This window comes from Oncorhynchus kisutch, linkage group LG19 (genome assembly GCF_002021735.2).
Source record: "Oncorhynchus kisutch isolate 150728-3 linkage group LG19, Okis_V2, whole genome shotgun sequence".
Classification (NCBI taxonomy): domain Eukaryota; kingdom Metazoa; phylum Chordata; class Actinopteri; order Salmoniformes; family Salmonidae; genus Oncorhynchus; species Oncorhynchus kisutch.
The window spans coordinates 3,410,868-3,433,800 of NC_034192.2; the positions used below are offsets into that span (position 1 = coordinate 3,410,868).

Below are 22,933 nucleotides of genomic sequence, written 5' to 3' on the forward strand. Positions count from 1 at the left end.
AAAGTTTGAAATATCCAATAAATGTCGTTCCATTTCATGATTGTGTCCCACTTGTTGTTGATTCTTCACAAAAAAATACAGTTTTATATCTTTATGTTTGAAGCCTGAAATGTGGCAAAAGGTCGCAAAGTTCAAGGGGGCCGAATACCTTCGCAAGGCACTGTATATTACTTACCATAACAATTTTGTGCTTAGTGGGCAAAAAATAATTATCACCATTGATCAATATGTAATCAGTAATTTAAGAAGCTGACATAGGAACCACTTTGACCACCCTGTAGACTAGGTGTCACTGTCATTCATTTCTGGAATATTGTCAGTCATTACATGCATTTCAGCAAAGATGCAAATGTATGTACATGTACACTACCGATCAAAAGATACCACCCCTACCTTGTCACAACACAACTGATTGTCTCAAATGTATTAAGAAGGAAAGAAATTCCACAAATGAACTTTTAAGAAGGCACACCTGTTAATTGAAATTCATTCCAGGTGACTGCCTCATGAAGCTGGTTGAGAGAGTGTGCAAAGCTGTGTCATCAAGGCAAAGGGTGGCTATTTGAATAATCTCAAATATAAAATATATTTTGATTTGTTGAACACTGTTTTGGTTACTACATGATTCCAAATGTGTTATTTCATAGTTTTGATGTCTTCGCCATTATTCTACAATGTAGAAAATAGTAAAATAAAGAAAAACCCTTGAATGAGTAGGTGTGTCCAAACTTTTAACCGTTAGTGTATTTGAAATACATTTTATGTGACGTTAAATATATTGAAATGTATTTTTTCCTGTTCTCCATGCTGTTGTCCATGTTGTTCTTTATGTTGTTTATATAACTACTGTATATTAGATGACTGGGGCTATCCTGTCAGAGCCCATCTGTAGCTAGCCCCACCCCACCCCACCCCAACTCAACCCAACTCAACCCAACCTCTCTCTCTCTATCTCTGTCCCCAGTGTGACTCCATAGCTCCAGTTCTGGCTCTAAGTGCTCCCTCTCCTCCCTCCTGCCTCCCTCTCTACCCCCTCTTTCTCTCTTCTCTCTCTCTCTCTCTGAGTGCTGCTCCCCTGCCAAGCGGGCCGTCCCTGGAGTGACCTTGTGGCAATGAGATCCTGATCACGAGTCAGGAAACCAAGCTTTTAAGAACGCCCTCCTCTCTCAGCAACAGAAATGAGAGGGAGAGAGAGAGGGAGAGAGAGAGGGGGAGAGAGAGAGAGAAAACAGCTTTGTGGAGAGACAAGAGTGAGAGAGTAAGTGAAAGAAAGAGAGGGAGGTAGAGAGAGAGAGAATTAGAGAGTGACTGACAGCAGGGGTGAGGAGCAGATGAGAGGAGAGTTCACAAACTATTGCAAAGCGTTGGAACAACCACCAGACCTCCAGTTCAAAGTAAGTACTTATAACCGGAGCAAGGTGCACACTTGGATGTGTGGTGGTAGTTGGGTGACCAGGAGAGATGTGGCGTGTGAAGCTATTGGGGCTGAGATGAGGAGGGAGATTTCAGAACTGTGAGAGGCAGACAGGGACTAGCAATGCTGGGAGGCTGTGGAGTATGAATGGGCCGAGACTCAATCAGATGAGTCCAACTGTAGCCTAGACAGATATGGACAATTAGTGATAGCGGAAGGAGTGTAGGGGGAATGTTTGTGTTGTGGGATAGTGGAACTGGTGTCTTTGAGTTGGCAGCATCATTATTAACTCTCTGTGTAGTAAGTGTTCTCTGGCTTGCTTTGTTTTGGATGTCGTGCCACGTCCCAGGCTAATAATACACTAAATACTGCAACAAATCAAAGTATCGCTCGAGAGCCTTTTTGTGAAGTTTTTTTCCTTGGATATCTCGATTATAATTTATGGTTGCAGATACTAATCAACACAAGTTATGGGTGTTGTTTCTGTATCCCTTTTTACTGTAAACCATCTTGATTGTCCATGTGTTTTCTATGGTTTATTCAGTTCTGAAGGTGGAAGGCTCAGAGGCTCAGGTATATGAACATAAAAGCTCTTGTTTTTTCAATTACAAAGGATTTATAATTTAAACTGGATATATTTCCCTTTCAGGCTTTGTATGTGAGACAAATAAAACAGTAAAGAACAAGAAGCTCAAAACAAGCTCATGAGGAAATAACAATAGTAGAGAGAGCTGCAGGGCTTTGTGTTTACCATCTCCCTGTAATATTTAGTGTTTGCATTACAGTAAGGGATTAACTCCAAAATTAGCATTTATCCAAATACTTAGCATGCTGTAGGACTCATTGCAGACTTCAAGACTTCTAAGAACATCTATGTTTCCTCAAGTCTAAAACGATATTTAGTTTTTCGTCATATTGTAGCACAACTGCTTGAATCACTCCATCAGTCAAGTTTCCCAATTCTACAGAGGTGCACGCCCACCAGAACATAACCCTTCACTCTCCAAGCATATCATTTTATTGGCTTCGTTTGGTGTCCTCTTATAAAGACCTATGCTTGCAGTGTATGTGAGTGTGTTTGACAGAGCGTATTCTTTGCGTGGCCGTGCATGTGCGTGCGCATGTGTGTTGTCGGGGACAGTGTTTTTCCCAGGATATTGTAATTTGGGTCAGGCCTGACTGGAATGAGAAACCGAGTGCATCGGTATTGTAGCACTCCTATGGTTGAGCAGACCTTGCGCCTGTGTTGCCATAGTTATGTTCACCCCTGGTATAGGAACCCCAACTTCGACCAACATCTCTGGCATTCCTACTGTGTACAAAAGAGCATTGGTCTCGATCTAGATTTAAATGAGCTTTGGCCACTTCATTGCTTTAGAAGTAACACATGGTGTGTTCCTAATGAAAGAGCTGGGAGATTAAACATGAGGCAATAGGTGGAGAGATGAGCTTGAGAAACCAGCTTTGGTCAGTGGGAAGTCAAGCTCATTGAGAGACCCGAGGTGGAGCTGAGCTGCTCGGATGGAAGCCAGGAGGGTGAGCTAACTCTCACATAACAAGTCCCATTTGTCAATGTGCACGGGCGTTTATGAAAGGGCTGCCATTTGAGGAAGATAAGGCAAGGCACATTTTACGGATCCTGTTTTCCCTCAATGTTATTTTGTCCCTTACACTTTCTATGTGCGACACTGAGAGATGCTATTCAGCATGGAACACAAAGCCAATGCATTTCACCCATGTATTTCACCCATTTCACGTGACCGCTCTACATGGAAGACCTGGAGCAATAAGATAGAATGGTCTGTGAGATGCCTAAGAAAGCTGCTTCACAGTGGGGAAGGGAAGCACTCTCAAAGGAGCCAGGTCCGGTCTATAGGGAGCAAGTGGCGGCTGAGAGAGAGAGAGAGAGAGAGAGAGAGAGAGAGAGTGGCAGGGATAAGGAAAATGCACAAAGATCCCCACTTTGAGTGGCTGGTTCATTCTTGTAGTGTACACATTAACCTCTCACATCACATGTAGGCTGAACACAGAGGCTGTTGATGGGGTCTGGAGAGGTAGGGAGGAAGAGGGCTGCCAGACCCAAACCAGAGACGGACCCCAGTCTAGGCCCTGAGAAGCCCCTTCCCCTGTTTTCACCGAATAGCCCTCTCTGGCTGTCGTCATGCCAACGACAACCTCATAAGTTGGCAGTACAGCACAACAGTTCTGGGACCAGGCTGAGCTCGGAAGTTCATGGGCTGTATGCTGTTTGGTACTGTAGCTAGACTAGAGCCGTCAGCCGGGACCCTGCAATAAGAGAGATAAGGTTCAACAGTATCTACTATCACAGATCTAGAAGAGGCTACTAAGATACTATGATACTAAGAAGTGACTGGCTCTCTATTTCATCAAATCTTCTCAGAATGTCCATAGGTAATCATGGCATGGGATTTAGTCTAAGCTGAGGGGCTGTGTCGTTTAAATGGTTAAATGTTCAATTGAGGAAATGCACATATTCTAATTGAGACATAAATTAGATGGCTATTTCATTACAACAAAACCGCAACCATTTCTGGCTTACTGAAAATCCTTAAATCCAGCTATGAGAGAATGAATTTCACAGTTTTGAAATCTGCCATTGGCCCATTGCCTGACAGAGTCTCTTTGTACGGAGGAATCTGATGGGTGCATCATGTCTGTGTCCATCTGTTCGTGTGTCTGTCTGTGTTTTTGTCTTACTGTGTGTTTGATGGGACAGACTTCGAATCACATAACCATGTACACCAAACTTCAGATTCAGACCACCTTTCCACCAATGGCCAAATAATATATTCTTAGGAATTGAATGAATATTAATTTTCTGGAGAGTACCTATATTGTGGATAGCTAGTTTGCCTGTGGTAATATAAAGATCTGACTGTGACTGTGATGTCCTGTGGAGCGCCTGTGGTTTGGCCCTTGTATCGGCCTCATTGGCTGTATGACCCTCTGAGGAACAATGACGGCCAGAGGCCTTCCACCCTGATCAATTAGTTCATTAGTCTCCCACAGTTACAGCTTGGCCGGCATACTGCTGGCACCATCCCTTGGCCTCTGATTGGCCCACCCTGCTGGTGAGGTCATAGGTCAGGGGGTTGATGTCTGTCTGTAAATACCAATTACACAAGAAAGGAAAACTCAATATGTGACCTGACAGGGTTTGTGTGTGTGTGTGTGCCTGCACATGCGTGCATTCCCATGCATGCGTATGTAATCAGTCAAGTTGAATCAGATATTTGTGACTGTGGAATAGAATGCAAATAAAGCCTCCCTACAGTCTTGTTGACTGTGACTGGTGCCATGAGAGAAGTTTAGAGTCCAGTGTCTGTTTTGATAGAAGTTTGGAGTCCAGTGTCTGTTTTGATAGAAGTTTGGAGTCCAGTGTCTGTTTGATAGACGTTTGGAGTCCAGTGTCTGTTTTGATAGAAGTTTGGAGTCCAGTGTCTGTTTGAAAGAAGTTTGGAGTCCAGTGTCTGTTTTGATAGAAGTTTGGAGTCCAGTGTCTGTTTTGATAGAAGTTTGGAGTCTGGTGTCTGAGTGTGTATAGGATGAGCATGTCTCCCTTTCTGTGTTTGTGTGTACTGGCTGCAGTTAACACACCATGGAGGACCAGCCTGTTTGTGTTTGTCTAATGAACTGAGAGAACACCGGAGGGAGAAGATAGGGAGATGGAGAGAGGGATAGGGATGGAGAGGGAGGGAGAGGACAGAGAGAGAGAGGAAAGAGAGAGCAAGAGAGAGAGAGAGAGAGGGGAAAGAGAGAGCAGGACAGAGAGAGGAAAGAGAGAGAGAGAGAGAGAGAGAGAGAGAGAGGAAAGAGAGAGACAGCAGGACAGAGCAAGAGCAAGAGAGAGAGCAAGAGAGAGAGATGAAAGAGAGCAAGATAGAGAGAGAGCAAGAGAGAGAGAGGGCAAAGAGAGAGAGCAAGAGAGAGAGATGAAAGAGAGCAAGATAGAGAGAGAGCAAGAGAGAGAGAGGGCAAAGAGAGAGAGCAAGAGAGAGAGATGAAAGAGAGCAAGATAGAGAGAGAGCAAGAGAGAGAGAGGGCAAAGAGAGAGAGCAAGATAGAGAGAGAGAGCAAGAGAGGGAGAGAGAGCAAGAGAGAGAAAGAGCAAGAGAGAAAGAGAGCGCGAGAGAGAGAGCGGAAAGAGAGAGAGAGCGAGAAACTTTCTGTGTTTGTGTGTACAGGCTGCAGTTACCACACCATGGGGGACCAGCCTGTTTGTGTTTGTCTAATGAACTGAGAGAACACAGGAGGGAGAAGATAGGGAGATGGAGAGAGAGAGGGATAGGGATGGAGAGGGAGGGAGAGGACAGGGAGAGAGAGGAAAGAGAGAGAGCAATTGAGAGAGAGGAAAGAGAGGGAGTGAGAGAGGAGATAGAGAGAGGGAAGGGGGGAGAGAGGAAGGGAAGAGATAGAAAGAGGGCGAGAGCAAAAGAGGAGAGAGGAAAGAGAGAGAGAGAGAGAGAGAGAGAGAGAGAGAGAGAGAGAGAGAGAGAGAGAGAGAGAGAGAAGAGGGGAAGAGAGAGTGAGAGATAAGAGAGTGAAAGAGAGGGGAAGAGCAAAAGAGGAGAGAGAGAGAGAGAGAGAGAGAGAGAGAGAGTGAGTGAGTGAGAGAGAGAGAGAGAGAGAGTAAGAAAAATAAAGAAAGGGGGCAAGTCAGTGGAATAATTGACCGAGAAGAAGAGATGTAGGGATCTATGCTTTCATGTCTGTGTCATGTAGCGGTATGGATTCTTGTATGTGGTGTGTAGAAGTTAGATTCAGAGCCATTCATCAATCATGAAGCACATTCTACATAGTGACAATCCATCCTTACAGTACATTGCATTGTTAAAATCGACGGGTTTACATAAGATAAGCAGGGTAGGGCTGGGTTAATCCCTGGATGGGAGACCACATAGGAAAGTGTGGTTGCTGTTGTTGGAGGTGGTGCTGGAGGGCCAGTAGTAACCTTTTCTCCATATGGTATTAGGGAAACTCTCAAAGTAGTAAACATGCTTACTGATGCATTTAAATGCACTATATAAATGCAACAATCCATTACAAACAACATTAAATGTGTCCTTTTATGCGTATTGGGAAAATGCAACTATCCATATCCCTTTCAGCAAACTTTCCTGGCAATAGAGGTGCCTATATAACATGTAACACTCCTTGAGGGCACAATAACATGACATACAGTCTCTGTGCCACCTCCAATGCAAAAATCTAAATGTTAAAATCTATAAAGGCAGTCAATGCTAATCTCATTGTATTTACCTGACCTTTTAGTTGCACTGTGGCTGAGTTACTTCGATCCACCGTAGAGGATTTGATTCAATATTATAGCCACTGTTAATCAGAAAGGAGACTGTCGTCAGGCATAAACAGTGCAGGGCTAAAAAGGAAATACAGAAAATGATTGAGACACCCTCCAAGAATACTCCCCATATTGGTTTGATGAACCATAGTCCGTCTTTAGGGGACTGTCAGTCTGTCTGCCCTTGACAGGTAGGCTGTACGGCTGTATAGACAGACAAAACTGAGAGCCATTTCCACTGATGTGGCCAGTCCACTCAAGGTGAATGGAAAGATTAACTGAGCGCGAGCAGTATCCTGCAGCATTCCACCACTTTGTTTTCTTATTCCATTCTCACTGCTAATAGGATGGCTAATGCAAATGAGAGATGCAGTGGAATGGGGATAATAGCCTAATGACAAGGCATTGCACGGCTCAAATGGAAAGTTCTGATGGAATTAAGTTAGACAGCCTATATTCGATATATTGTGATGCGGAGATGATTTTGAAGCTGATTGATGAATGATTATGATGAATAAAAGGATGTTGCCAACAGACCAGCATCACAAATGACATTAGATCCAATCCATTTATCAATAATCTATTTGTATTTGTCTCTGACTTGATAAATTCTTGTTAAAAACAAGAGCATACGCTGCATGTCCATGATCAAGCCTGCAATCAATGCCAGACATCCTCTTATCTTTGCCTAGTTCTGCACTTGTTTTTCTTTTTTTTTTATCTGCATCAGTTATGGATGACGGCTGTTTTTAAAGTTGCCTGAATTGGAGATGTTGCAAAAAGCTATATTTCAAAGTCCTTGTTAAAGTCAAATGTAATCAGACTTTGTGCGTTAAATATGGAGCTTAATCCTACTCCATTTAAATCTCACCAGGTTTTAATCGGACTCTGTGGAGACGTTCACAAGCTGATAGCGTTCTGGGATGTTTTTATTTCTTTGAGGGATGCATTCAGGAGTGAGAGAATGATTTGATAACTTTACTACATAGAATGGCTAGGGGGGGGGGGGGGATTAGGTAAGCCCACTCTATGGAGTTAAGACCAAAGCGGTGCTTGTACCCACCAATAGGTGATCAGAGCTTCAGGATCACAGCAACTATGAGGAGGGTTGCCTTCAGCAGCGCCTCAGGGGGACGTTCAAGAACGCTTTTTATCCCTGTCCTCATTAAACCTCCCACTAAATTCCCCCAGACTGACTTGTGTGGCTCAGAAATCCCTTTGCAAATCCCTCACTAAGGAAACAATCTTTAATGTGCTTGAAGTTGCGTCTTCAATGTGGTGGATTATGGGTAACACATACTGTGTTTGTTGTGGAGAGAGAGAGAAAGAAAGAGAGAGAGAGAAAGAAGGAGAGAGAGGGGAAGAGAGAGGGAGATAGGGAGAGGAAGAGAGAGAGAGGGAGAGGAAGAGAGAGAGAGGGAGAAGAAGAGAGAGACAGGAGAGAGTAAGGAGAGAGAGAGGAAGAGAGAAAGAAGGAGAGAGAGAGGAGAGAGGAGAACGATGGAGAGGGAGGAAGAAAGGTGGAGAGAGAGGGAGAGAGGGAGAGAGGAGAACAATGTAGAGGCAGGAAGAAAGATTGAGAAATAGAGAGGAAGCGGGTTGGAGAGTGAGAGCGCGAGAGACAGGCACCCCATTAGTCATACATTAGTATTCTGTCCACAGCTCATAGTGAGAGACAGCCGGTCTACACTAACACCAGAGAAGGGCATGGCTCATTAGAACTTTCTACTCTTTTTTTTTACCAATAGCACAAATTCTCCTGACTGTATACAAAAGGCAGAGAAACACATCCATATTTCAAAAAGCAGAGAAAGACCTCCATGTTTCAGAAGGCAGAGAAACACATCCATGTTTCAGGAGGCAGAGAAACACATCCATGTTTCAAAAGGTAGAGAAACACCTCCATGTTTCAAACGGTAGAGAAACACCTCCATGTTTCAAAAGGTAGAGAAACACCTCCATGTTTCAGAAGGCAAAGAAACACCTCCATGTTTCAAAAGGCAAAGAAACACCTCCATGTTTCAAAAGGCAGAGAAACACCTCCATGTTTCAAAAGGCAGAGGAACACCATGTTTCAAAATGCAGAGGAACACCATGTTTCAAAAGGCAGAGGAACACCATGTTTCAAAAGGTAGAGAAACACCTCCATGTTTCAAAAGGTAGAGAAACACCTCCATGTTTCAAAAGGCAGAGAAAAACCTTCATGTTTCAAAAGGTAGAGAAACACCTCCATGTTTCAAAAGGTAGAGAAACACCTGCATGTTTCAAAAGGCAGAGAATCACCTCCATGTTTCAAAAGGCAGAGGAACACCATGTTTCAAAAGGTAGAGGAACACCTCCATGTTTCAAAAGGCAGAGGAACACCATGTTTCAAAAGGTAGAGGAACACCTCCATGTTTCAAAAGGCAGAGGAACACCATGTTTCAATAGGTAGAGAAACACCATGTTTCAAAAGGCAGAGGAACACCATGTTTCAAAAGGTAGAGAAACACCTCCATGTTTCAAAAGGCAGAGGAACACCATGTTTCAAAAGGTAGAGAAACACCTCAATGTTTCAAAAGGCAGAGGAACACCATGTTTCAAAAGGCAGAGGAACACCATGTTTCAAAAGGCAGAGGAACACCATGTTTCAAAAGGCAGAGGAACACCATGTTTCAAAAGGTAGAGAAACACCTCCATGTTTCAAAAGGTAGAGAAACACCTCCATGTTTCAAAAGGCAGAGAAAAACCTTCATGTTTCAAAAGGTAGAGAAACACCTCCATGTTTCAAAAGGTAGAGAAACACCTCCATGTTTCAAAAGGCAGAGAATCACCTCCATGTTTCAAAAGGCAGAGGAACACCATGTTTCAAAAGGTAGAGGAACACCTCCATGTTTCAAAAGGTAGAGGAACACCATGTTTCAAAAGGTAGAGGAACACCTCCATGTTTCAAAAGGCAGAGGAACACCATGTTTCAATAGGTAGAGAAACACCATGTTTCAAAAGGCAGAGGAACACCATGTTTCAAAAGGTAGAGAAACACCTCCATGTTTCAAAAGGCAGAGGAACACCATGTTTCAAAAGGTAGAGAAACACCTCAATGTTTCAAAAGGCAGAGGAACACCATGTTTCAAAAGGCAGAGGAACACCATGTTTCAAAAGGCAGAGGAACACCATGTTTCAAAAGGCAGAGGAACACCTCCATGTTTCAAAAGGTAGAGAAACACCTCCATGTTTCAAAAGGTAGAGAAACACCTCCACGTTTCAAAAGGCAGAGAAACACCTTCATGTTTCAAAAGGTAGAGAAACACCTCCATGTTTCAAAAGGTAGAGAAACAGCTCCATGTTTCAAAAGGCAGAGAATCACCTCCATGTTTCAAAAGGCAGAGAAACACCTCCATGTTTCAAAAGGTAGAGAAACACCTCCATGTTTCAAAAGGTAGAGAAACAGCTCCATGTTTCAAAAGGTAGAGAAACAGCTCCATGTTTCAAAAGGCAGAGAATCACCTCCATGTTTCAAAAGGCAGAGGAACACCATGTTTCAATAGGTAGAGAAACACCTCCATGTTTCAAAAGGCAGAGGAACACCATGTTTCAAAAGGTAGAGAAACACCTCCATGTTTCAAAAGGCAGAGGAACACCATGTTTCAAAAGGTAGAGAAACACCTCAAAGTTTCAAAAGGCAGAGGAACACCATGTTTCAAAAGGCAGAGGAACACCATATTTCAAAAGGCAGAGGAACACCTCCATGTTTCAAAAGGTAGAGAAACACCTCCATGTTTCAAAAGGTAGAGAAACACCTCCACGTTTCAAAAGGCAGAGAAAAACCTTCATGTTTCAAAAGGTAGAGAAACACCTCCATGTTTCAAAAGGTAGGGCCAACAGCTAAACCGGCATCAACAACCAGCGTTGGTTAGGTTACTTTCTAAATATAAGCCGTTACAGTGCCTGTCCAAAATGGTCAGTAATGTAACTTTTAGATTACCCAAACACAGTAACGTAATCTGATTACTTTTGGATTACTTTACCCTTAAGAGACATTAGAAGATGATGAAAAGGATCCATCAAACGCATTTGGTCATAGTGGTCTTTGACTTGTGGTCAGATTCGCTCAGGTGGAACAAACTTAAAATGGTGCCTGTTTTCAATGCTGAATTGAATGTCATTGAGAAAACAGAAATTTGTCATGTCTTTTTTTGCAAACATCCTTTCTGAATTTAAATATAATCCAATTAGTAATATATATATATATATATATTTTTTAAGTATCTGTAATCTGATTACAATATTTTTTAAATGGTGCCTATTTTCAATGCTGAATTGAATGTCATTGAGAAAACAGAAAGTTGTCATGTCTTTTTTTGCAAACATCCTTTCTGAATTTAAATATAATCCAAGCAATATATATATTTTTTAAGTATCTGTAATCTGATTACATTATTTTAGCTGGTAACGGATTAGTTGTAGTTGTTTTTGTAATCAGATTACATGTAATCCCTTACTCCCCAACCCAGTGAATAACCAATTTATGCAACTATGGTGGATGTGTAACCAGGACAACCCAGTACAGCTCAGCTTGGTTTGACGCAGAAGTGTGAAAACGGTATTAGATAACTATACAAACACACACCCAGACAGACAGGTCAGGATCATTAAAAAAAAGTGTGATTTGAAATGAGTTCTTCAGTTTTGACGTACCGATCTGTTGTGATGTATTCTCTGAGGGGGAAACCACGTATGCCATAACCTGTTTGTCTGTGTGACCCAGTTCAATGTGACAGAGGTGGTCAGAGAAGGCATGGCACGTTGCACAACCAACCACACTTCAACTCATGGAAAAGGAGGGTGTTTCTGCACAGTCTTGCGTAATGTTCTGTGGCATGTTGAAAGGACCCGGTCAATGCTCTGGGCTGTGCTGTGTCTGTGAGCATGTGGCCAGAAACTATCTTGATCCCACCATGACCAGTGACAGTGAGGGGAACACTGCAAGAAACATTTAGTTTTTTCTGAGAAGAAACGTAGGGATTGAGTGGAGGTTGTCATGTATGCTGGCTCCCAGGAGTGTTATTCCCTTTGAGGAGGATGAAAGTGGAAAGCTATAAGCACTCCACAGCAAAAAAAGAGCTCCTCAATGTACTTGCAAGTTGTCCTTTGGAAAGAAGCATGTATTTAGGGTCTACTAACCACCTGTCCTGGCAACCCACACTGCGTTCACCTGGCAACCATCATTGTGCACACCTGCTCCCCATCGTTAACCACACCTGGACTTCATCACCACCCTGATTACTCTCCGTTCATATAGCCCTCAGTTGCTTCATTCATCAGGCAGTATTGGTTTAGCTTTAGCATGCAGCTTCTGTTTTGTATTATTGTCATGTTTATTATTGAACTGACATTCTGCACTTGCTTCCTGACTCCCTGCATATACGTTACAGATACTCATGTTGGTGGGTTAACAGGGAGTGCATCCCAAATGGCACCATATCCCTAGGGGCCCTGGTCAAAAGTTGTGCACTACATAGGAATAGGGTGCCATTTGGGAACAAGGATAACGATACATGTGTTATGGATAGGAATAGCATGTGTTGAAGGGGATGAGACCAGTGATGTGAACAGATGAAGTTGGTAGACAGGGTTGGCAGAATGTTCCTTAGTAAGGAGAATACATGAAATAGCCTCTGAAAAGAAACTGAGGCAGGAATTTCACATGCAAATGCTTTTACTCGTGTGTGTGTGTGTGTGTGTGTGTGTGTGTGTGTGTGTGTGTGTGTGTGTGTGTGTGTGTGTGTGTGTGTGTGTGTGTGTGTTTGGGACCTTTGGTTTTGGCAATGGAAGTACATAAAGCTGACTAAGACAATGTGGAGTTGATGTTGTATTTTATGTGTGGTACTCTGATTCAAATATGCCAAGGAGACACTAATTGTGTCATGACAAGAATAGTTCTGGTTAGTATGGCTTGAGACGGTAACATTCTAAATACCTAGCTAGCATTGGAGACTGAGGGGAGGATGGCTCATAATAATGTCAGGAATGGAGCCAATGGAATGGCATCAAACACGTGGTTTCCATGTGGTTGATACCGTTCCATTTACTCCATTCCAGCCATTATTATGAGCCGTCCTCCCCTCAGCAGCCTCCACTGCCAGCTAACTAATAACACGTTTTCATAATAAAGGCTGGACTTGACTTCATACAGTGCATACAAATATCCATCTCTTTAACGACAAATCAATGCAACGACAAATCATTTTTCTCAGATGAATCTTTCAGCATCAGTAAATAATGTGTGCATATACTGTAGTACATTCCACAGCCATTGCACACAGAAACAGACAAACAAGCCTCTGTCAGTTTTATTGTGGAATAAATTAGGCAGCGTTGCTGTGTATCGAATTCCCATCAGCCCTCTCTGCTGACTGACGTCACAGTGCCCCAAGCGATGGATCTCTCATGGCTCTGCTGCACATGTTTTCGACAGTGGCTGGCTGGCTGCATGCTCTTCATCAAACAGCTCTATTAGCCCTATATCTCTACACTAGCAGATCATCCAACAGTTCTAGTATTCCTATATCTGTACACTAGTAGATCATCCAACAGCTCTAGTATCGCTATATCTACAGACTAGCAGATCATGCAACAGATCAGGTATCCCTATATCTCCAAATCAAATCAAATGAATCACATTTTATTGGTCACATACACGTGTTTAGCAGATGTTATTGCGGGTGTAGCGAAATGCTTGTGTTCCTAGTTCCAACAGTGCAGCAATATCTAACAAATAATTTCTAACAATTTCACAACAAATACCTATTACACACAAATCTAAGTAAAGGAATGGAATTAAGAATATATAAATATATGAATGAGCAATGTCTGAGCAGCATAGACTAAGATACAGTAGATAGTATAGAATACAGTATATACTATACATATGAGATGAGTATGGCAAGATATGTAAACATTATTAAAGAGACATTATTATTCCATTTATTAAAGTGGCCAATAATTTCAAGTCTGTGTATGTAGGCAGCAGCCTCTCTGTGCTAGTGGTGGCTATTTAACAGTCTGATGGCCTTGAGATAGAAGCTGTTTTTTCAGTCTCTTGGTCCCAGCTTTGATGCACCTGTATTGACCTCACCTTCTGGATGATAGCGAGGTGAACAGGCAGTGGCTCGGGTGGTTGTTGTCCTTGATGATCTTTTTGGCCTTCCTGTGACATCGAGTGCTGTAGGTGTCCTGGAGGGTAGGTAGTTTACCCCCGGTGATGCGTTGTGCAGACCGCACCACCCTATAGAGAGCCTTGCGGTTGTGGGCGGTTACTGTACCAGGCAGTGATACAGCCAGACAGGATGCTCTCATTTGATCATTTGTAAAAGTTTGTGAGTGTTTTAGGTGACAAGCCAAAGTTCTTCAGCCTCCTGAGGTTGAAGAGGCACTCTTGTGCCTTCTTCATCACACTGTCTGTGTGAGTGGACCATTTCAGTTTGTCAGTGATGTGTATGCAGAGGGACATAAAACGTTCCACCTTCTCCACTGCTGTCTCGTCGATGTGGATAGGGGGGTGTTCCCTATAGGGGGTGTTCCCTGTTTCCTGGATGGGGGGTGCTCCCTTTTTCCGGAAGGCCACGATCATCTGCTTTGTTTTGTTGACATTGAGTGAGAGGTTATTTTCCTGACACCACACTCCTAGAGCCCTCACCTCTTCCCTTCAGGCTGTCTCGTCATTGTTGGTAATCAAAGCCTACTACTGTAAACATTTGCAAACTTGATGATTGAGTTGGAGGAGTGCATGGCCAAGCAGTCATGGGTGAAAGGGAGGACAGGAGAGGGCTGAGAACGCACCCTTGTGGGGCCCTAGTATTGAGGATCAGTGAAGAGGAGATGTTGTTTCCTACCTTCACCACCTGGGGGCGGCCTGTCAGGAAGTCCAGGACCCAATTGCACAGGGCGGGGTTCAGACCCAGGGCCCCGCGCTTAATGATGAGCTTGAAGCGTACTATGGTGTTGAGTGCTGAGCTATAGTCAATGAACAGCATTCTTACATACAGCTTACCTGACCGAAACCAGATACAAAGAATTCAGAAAAGATATTGAGCTATATACAGTACCAGTCAAAGGTTTGGACACACCTACTCATTCAAGGGTTTTTCATGATTTATTTTCTTTATTTTACTATTTTCTACATTGTAGAATAAAAGTGAAGACATCAAATCTATGAAATAACACATATGGATTTATGTAGTAATCAAAAAAGTGTTACACAAATCCAAATCTATTTTAGATTTTAGATTCTTCAAAGGAGCCACCCTTTTTTTTAAATGTATTTATTTTTTATTTTACCTTTATTTATACAGGTTTTTCTCATTGAGATAACATCTCTTTTCCAAGAGAGACCTGGTCCAATAGCAGCACGGGGAACAACGTTTCAGACAAAACAACTTACATACACTAACACAACATTAAACAAAACTATAAACACACATACAGTACAACAATTACATATTACATTAAAAACACAAACACCTTGACTAAAAACAGCTGGCCTAAAAACAATGACACTCTTCTATGATATATACATCGATAAAGTGTTTAAACTCCACCAACAAAACTAGATCATCACATTTTAAAATGTTCAGGAGAGAATTCCAGGACCACGGTGCTAAGTAACTAAAACTATTTCTACCATGACCTGTTCTAAATTTTGGTACTGTTCGAAGCAAATCAGAATGGGACTGTAATTGATATTTATTTACTGACCTGACCTGACAAAAAATAACAGAGATAAAATGGCATTTTACCCAATATGGCCTTATAAATCAGTGGATACCTGTCACGTTCTGACCTTTATTTCCTGTGTTTTGTATTTAGTTAGTATGGTCAGGGCGTGAGTTGGGTGGGTAGTCTATGTTTGATTTTCTATGATTTGTTTTTTTTAATGTTTCGGCCTAGTATGGTTCTCAATCAGAGGCAGGTGTCATTAGTTGTCTCTGATTGAGAATCATACTTAGGTAGCCTGGGTGTCACTGTGTGTTTGTGGGTGATTGTTCCTGTCTTTGTATTTTGCACCAGATAGGGCTGTTGAGGGTTTCACACGTTTCTTGTTTTGTTGTATCAGTTGTTCATGAGTAAATTTACATATTAAAAGAACCATGGACACTTACCACGCCGCATATTGGTCCTCTGATCCGTTTCGCCTCTCCTCTTCGGAAGAAGAGGAGGAAATCCCTTACAATACCAGTCCTTAAGCCTACGCGAGGTCGAAGACGACGAGCCAACAGCGCTGTAGATATTAGACGTTGTGTTAGACATTTCTGATTTGTAATGAACCTGAGGGCTGCATGATAAACAGAATCAAGTGCTCTCAGGGTAGTGGCTGAGGCCTGCACATATATAACATCACTAAAATCTAAAACCGACAGTAATGTACATCGTACCAGCTCTTTTCTGGCCTCAAAAGAAAAACAAGCCTTATGCCGGTAATAAAATCCTATTTTCAGCTTGAGCTTCCTTATCAAGTTCTCTACATGCACAGTGAAGCTCAGCTTATCAACCCACACACCCAAATATTTGTACACTTTAACTTGCTCTATAGTATGGCCAGCCAATGTAGCAATGACATGATTTGTAACATGCCTGGCATTTGAAAATACATGCATTTTCATTTACCCAAATTTAGAATCAGCTTTAAATCATACAGATTATGTTGTATGATTTTAAATGCTCTTTGGGCATTTTCAAAAGCTAAAGATAAACTACTACCACTTGAACAGTATCATCGGCATAAAAATGAACATCCACTGTTTCAATAAGATTCCCAATGTTGTTGATATTCAAAATGAAAAACAGTGGGCCCAAAATAGAATCTTGCGGAACACCTGAGCACACCTCTATGGACTCAGATTTACAACCATCCGCCAATACACATTGTGTACGATTTGATAGGTAATTTATAAACCAATCTAGAGCATGACCAGTAAAAAAAAGTGAATGGCCATTCAAAGCACCTGCCCATTGACTTTGTTATAATGTTTGAGAAGAAGAACACATTATTAGCCATTGCAAAATGCATAGAATTGCAGGAAATTTGCTTTATAACTGCAAAATTGTCTCGGCTCCATGTCAAGCTGTGTAGAATTGTTGGAAATTAGCTTTGAAGCTGTCCTAGAGTTTCTACTTCCTCTTCCAATGAACAGTGGGGAGGTCAAAATAATGAATCTGTCTGCCAAATCTATTCATTTTAAATGTTGATTACTTCTACTTGCCATTATCATTCACCTGATGATAAGACAAGGCGCACATATTTTGTTTTGCAAACATATGATGGGGGTTGGTGGGTCACCAGTTTGCCTGGGAGGGGGTCCCTTGGCAAGAAACATTTGAGCAGTGTTTGTCAACCTCCGGTTCTGGGACAAGCATCGGTCCCTGGGATGATGCTGACCGGTACCTCTGATGGTTTGTTGACATGAATGTTTTTGTCAGTGTCACGCCCTGATCATAGAGAGCATTTTATGTTCTATGTTCTATGATTTTCTATTTCTATGTGTTTGGCCGGGTGTGGTTCTCAATCAGAGGCAGCTGTCTATCATTGTCTCTGATTGAGAACCATACTTAGGTACCCTTTTCCCCCACCTGTTTTGTGGGAAGTTAACTTTGTCTTTGTTCAGGGCACAGAGCCCAAAGCTTCACAGTTTGGTTTTTGTTCTTTGTTTTGTCAGCATCATTTTTTAATAAAGAGAAAATGTACGCTTACCATGCTGCACCTTGGTCCAGTCCTTCAGCCAGCTGTGACAGTCAGTTTTCATTTAGTTATAGTATATTGTAAACAGTCCCTTGAGGAGGAAGTACCATAGCTTACAGAAAACGTTGGAGAAACACAGGATTTGAGGAATATACTTTTACACTGAAGGCATGGCCCATCCCATGGCCCTCCATCAAAAAAGCCCTGAAGACAGTGCAATAACATGACTTGTTTTGGCTTAGAGTAATGTCCTTGACATAACAGGGTTGTCCAATCTGTTCACACCGACCATTTTAAATAAATAACCTCCCTCTCTGCATCCCAGAGAGCTGAAAATAAGACTGTCTCTGAAACCTGGGAAATAGTGCATCTAGCCCATATTGACAGATGGTGTAATTAAATTAGTAGAAAGTCAGAAATAGTAGTTAAATATGGACAGTGCAAGTAGTTAAATAGAGACAGCGCTCCATCCATGTGCCTGTAAATATCTTCTGGGTCCATATTCAGAACACACACCCACTGGGCAAAAATGAGTTGAATCAATGTAACCACATCATTTAATCCAAAAAATTAAATGTGATGATGTAGAATCATTGTGGAAAACTGATTGGATTAGAAAATAGTCATCAATGTTAGGAAATGTAATTATTTTTTTAACTAAATCCAATGACATGGTGAAATATTTTGATTTCACGTTAAATTTATGTTAGTTGACAACTCAACCAAATGTCCATCAAAACTAGCCGTTGAACTGAGATCTGTGCTCAGAGGGAATGCAGGGTTTGTTTGCCGACAGACACTAGAATAAGACTCTCTGGAAGAGAAATTAGACTAAATGTACATGGCAGACGTGAGCCTCTCTCTCTCATGACAATCTGGTGCTTGTACCATCGGAGGGTGATCATTCTGCTTTGACTACTGTAAACTTACTGAATTTTGATTGATTGGGCACTATGGCCAAAGGTATTACTCCATTCAGACTGTGTTGTCTGTCTTTGTGTTTAGTGTCTAATCCAAAATGGCAGGTACTCAGGAGAAGCACCAGTGTCAAATTCTTGTTCCGCCACTACTCGCATTAGATCAGTGTCTCATAGGACTGATATTTGAATGATTCAGGCTCAGTGGAGACTCGGTGTAAAATCAAAGCCTGACAAAATTATTTGTTATCAAAGATGAATCGTTTTCGCCTCAGGGCACAGAACACCCTTAACATGCCAGAAATAACAACTCTTTCATAGTCCATGCATAAGGGAATACATGATCTGAATGTCACAAACATGTTATTCAGCCATAGTACTGAGCCTGCCTGTTTATGAATGACTGGAAACGTCCTATATGTGAAATCTTACAGTAGCTCTCTATCCCTAGGACGATTTGACATTTTACAGAAACTCTCATAAATGTTATAACACTGGTCCTTGTTTCTCCAGGCAGTACCTAAGACAGCCCAGAAGAGGGCAGTGTGTAGTTAATGAGAAGGACTAGAACTCAAGCTTTTCCATGACTGAATGTCAACACAAGCTGTTCTCCCAAGAGACAAAAAACACCTACACATGGAGGTTTCAGTGAAGTTGTGAAGATAGATATAATTTAAGAGGCTAGAGCGGGAAATATTATGAAGAGAAATCAATGGAAACACTCGCTATACTAAGACAAAAGAGACTGGATGTATTGAAGCCAAGCAAGGCAGAGAGCTGTAAGCATGATGAAGTACAAGGCTATTGCTGCCTGTATTAGCAGTGGAAGACAGTAGAGCCTGTTCAGTATTTCAGGAGAGAAGGGATGTGGGCTGCATTCAGCAAGGCACAACGTTTTGGAGGAAATATAAACTGATAGAAATATAAACTGTAGAACAAACACGCCTCTGTAGAAGAAGGAATAATGTCCTCTCTATTCTTGACTTTCTACTTGCAACGTTCCACAAGGGTTGCCTAATTGAACAAAGCCCTGGTGCTCGTTCAGGATTACACTACAGAATGGAGGGGGGGAGAGGTCACTGTCTGTCTGCAACTACTACAGATCATGAGAGCCTCTGCGTCATACAGTTGGAAGATCCCAGCGCCATCAGAATGAACTAAATCTGTTCTGGAACAGTAAGAGCATTTTGTTCATGGTGGAGTATTGAGGGGTATTTAACACAAAAGAACAAAAGCTTCTGTAGGTCTATATGATAAATGCTTTATAAATGAAAATGTCACGTTACGATACATGAGCACTCTAACACTTGGTGGGAGAGGAAGATTAGGTTTTAATCATAGGAAGGATGGTAAGAGATATAATTCCGCACACCCACTATATACCACCAACATGTAGACATTTACTGTATGTCGTCAAAAAGTAGTAACTTATTCCTGATGCCAATATTAAGGTTGCCTTCATTTCCCCATCTTCATAATCCAAGCTAAGGACCTGCTCCAACAACTTGCTTACGATCAAATCACATGAACTTGAATAACCTTTGAGGGCTATTAAAATGCAGTTATTGATCGAGAGCTCAAAGAACATTTTCAATCCTGTTTAGTCTAGACTACTATCCACCCAGACAGATCAGCACAGACACAACATCATCCCCGGCTGTTTATCTACACTTCAATGTTAACTCCAATCTGGATATTCCCATCCAACAAACAGAAACAACTGAACAGAATATATGGCACATCCACACACAAGTACAATAGAGGAATACTTTCCTATTGAATTAAACCCCCCCCCCTCTATGGTATTCTAACCTCAGACAGGTGCTTGTGGAATATATTCATAAAAACAATTTGGAAAAGGTGTTTGAATGTTGGGCACAAGCACTAATTTGTTCACTCCACACACCTGCTACTAGCATGTGGGTACATCTGGAGTCAATTAGGACGTCAGTGACAAGGGTCTCAAGAGAAAACGACTGAAAATTACCAGCCACAATTCACTTGTACAAAAGTGAACTGGTTAGTGATTACAAACTAAAATGCAAAGTTTTAAGTATCTGAAAAGGAACTACAAATATAGGTTGTGTGGAGGACTGAAATCAATGTGACACAGGACAGGCATTTACTTTGTTTAAGGGAACACAAACCAATATGCTTTTGGACCACCTCAGGAGGAGCTATAGGAGGACAGGTTCATTATAATACCTGTAATGGAATATATAGAAATGTATCAAAATTATGGAAACCACTCGGTTACATGAATTCCATTTCAGCTATTACAATCATCCCATCCTCCTATAACTCCTCCCACCAGCCTCCACTGCATTGGTATTATATATCCCACACACAGTAGCAATCTCTTGTCAGGGAAAGCTGAGGTGAGACACTAAGCGAAGGGAATTTACTACTGTTGGCTTTTGTGTATCTCGTAATCTTCACCTAAGCCTCGTTCCCTCGCCCAGCTTACTGTCTTGTCTTTTACAGGCTAGTTTTCTAGAGGACCTTGTTGCATTGAGTAAAGACACCTAGGTACCCCTGACTCTAATAAGGAAAAGGTAGAAACACTGCCTAGACATGGTTATGCTTGGAATGTCCAAAGGCCATTTGGGACACTGGTTTCCATATTCTATTCCCTTAGCCAGGTTGGTTCCATCTTGTCCTCTAACAGCTTTAGCCAGGCTGGTTACATCGTGTCCTCTAACAGCTTTAGCCAGGGTGGTTACATCTTGTCCTCTAACAGCTTTAGCCAGGCTGGTTACATCTTGTCCTCTAGCAGCTTTAGCCAGGCTGGTTACATCTTGTCCTCTAGCAGCTTTAGCCAGGCTGGTTACATCTTGTCCTCTAGCAGCTTCAGCCAGGCTGGTTACATCTTGTCCTCTAGCAGCTTCAGCCAGGCTGGTTACATCTTGTCCTCTAGCAGCTTTAGCCAGACTGGTTACATCTTGTCCTCTAGCAGCTTCAGCCAGGCTGGTTACATCTTGTCCTCAAGCAGCTTTAGCCAGACTGGTTACATCTTGTCCTCTCACAGCTTTAGCCAGGCTGGTTACATCTTGTCCTCTAGCAGCTTTAGCCAGGCTGGTTACATCTTGTCCTCTAGCAGCTTTAGCCAGGCTGGTTACATATTGTCCTCTAACAGCTTTAGCCAGGCTGGTTACATCTTGTCCTCTAACAGCTTTAGCCAGGGTGGTTACATCTTGTCCTCTAACAGCTTTAGCCAGGCTGGTTACATCTTGTCCTCTAACAGCTTTAGCCAGGCTGGTTACATCTTGTCCTCTAACAGCTTTAGCCAGGCTGGTTACATCTTGTCCTCTAACAGCTTTAGCCAGGCTGGTTACATCTTGTCCTCTAACAGCTTTAGCCAGGGTGGTTACATCTTGTCCTCTAACAGCTTTAGCCAGGCTGGTTACATCTTGTCCTCTAACAGCTTTAGCCAGGCTGGTTACATCTTGTCCTCTTCAGCCAGGCTGGTTACATCTTGTCCTCTAACAGCTTTAGCCAGGCTGGTTACATCTTATCCTCTAACAGCTTTAGCCCGGCTGGTTACATCTTGTCCTCTTCAGCCAGGCTGGTTACATCTTGTCCTCTAGCAGCTTTAGCCAGGCTGGTTACATCTTGTCCTCTAGCAGCTTTAGCCAGGCTGGTTACATCTTGTCCTCTAGCAGCTTCAGCCAGGCTGGTTACATCTTGTCCTCTAGCAGCTTCAGCCAGGCTGGTTACATCTTGTCCTCTAGCAGCTTTAGCCAGACTGGTTACATCTTGTCCTCTAGCAGCTTCAGCCAGGCTGGTTACATCTTGTCCTCAAGCAGCTTTAGCCAGACTGGTTACATCTTGTCCTCTCACAGCTTTAGCCAGGCTGGTTACATCTTGTCCTCTAGCAGCTTTAGCCAGGCTGGTTACATCTTGTCCTCTAGCAGCTTTAGCCAGGCTGGTTACATCTTGTCCTCTAACAGCTTTAGCCAGGCTGGTTACATCTTGTCCTCTAACAGCTTTAGCCAGGGTGGTTACATCTTGTCCTCTAACAGCTTTAGCCAGGCTGGTTACATCTTGTCCTCTAACAGCTTTAGCCAGGCTGGTTACATCTTGTCCTCTAACAGCTTTAGCCAGGCTGGTTACATCTTGTCCTCTAACAGCTTTAGCCAGGCTGGTTACATCTTGTCCTCTAACAGCTTTAGCCAGGGTGGTTACATCTTGTCCTCTAACAGCTTTAGCCAGGCTGGTTACATCTTGTCCTCTAACAGCTTTAGCCAGGCTGGTTACATCTTGTCCTCTAACAGCTTTAGCCAGGCTGGTTACATCTTGTCATCTTCAGCCAGGCTGGTTACATCTTGTCCTCTAACAGCTTTAGCCAGGCTGGTTACATCTTGTCCTCTAACAGCTTTAGCCAGGCTGGTTACATCTTGTCCTCTTCAGCCAGGCTGGTTACATCTTGTCCTCTAGCAGCTTCAGCCAGGCTGGTTACATCTTGTCCTCTTCAGCCAGGCTGGTTACATCTTGTCCTCTAACAGCTTTAGCCAGGCTGGTTACATCTTGTCCTCTTCAGCCAGGCTGGTTACATCTTGTCCTCT

At 42.5% G+C, this 22,933-nt stretch overlaps 1 protein-coding gene across 1 annotated transcript in view; it reads left to right on the forward strand.

Annotated features, from left to right (window-relative positions):
* Nucleotides 1–1,112: 1,112 nt before the first annotated feature.
* The window catches only part of LOC109879469 (pleiotrophin-A-like), a 46,194-nt gene continuing 24,373 nt past the window's right edge, over nt 1,113–22,933 (forward strand). The window contains exon 1 of the mRNA XM_031797338.1: nt 1,113–1,394. The gene's annotated coding sequence lies outside the window, so the exon portion shown is untranslated. The remainder of the gene's footprint in view (nt 1,395–22,933) is intronic.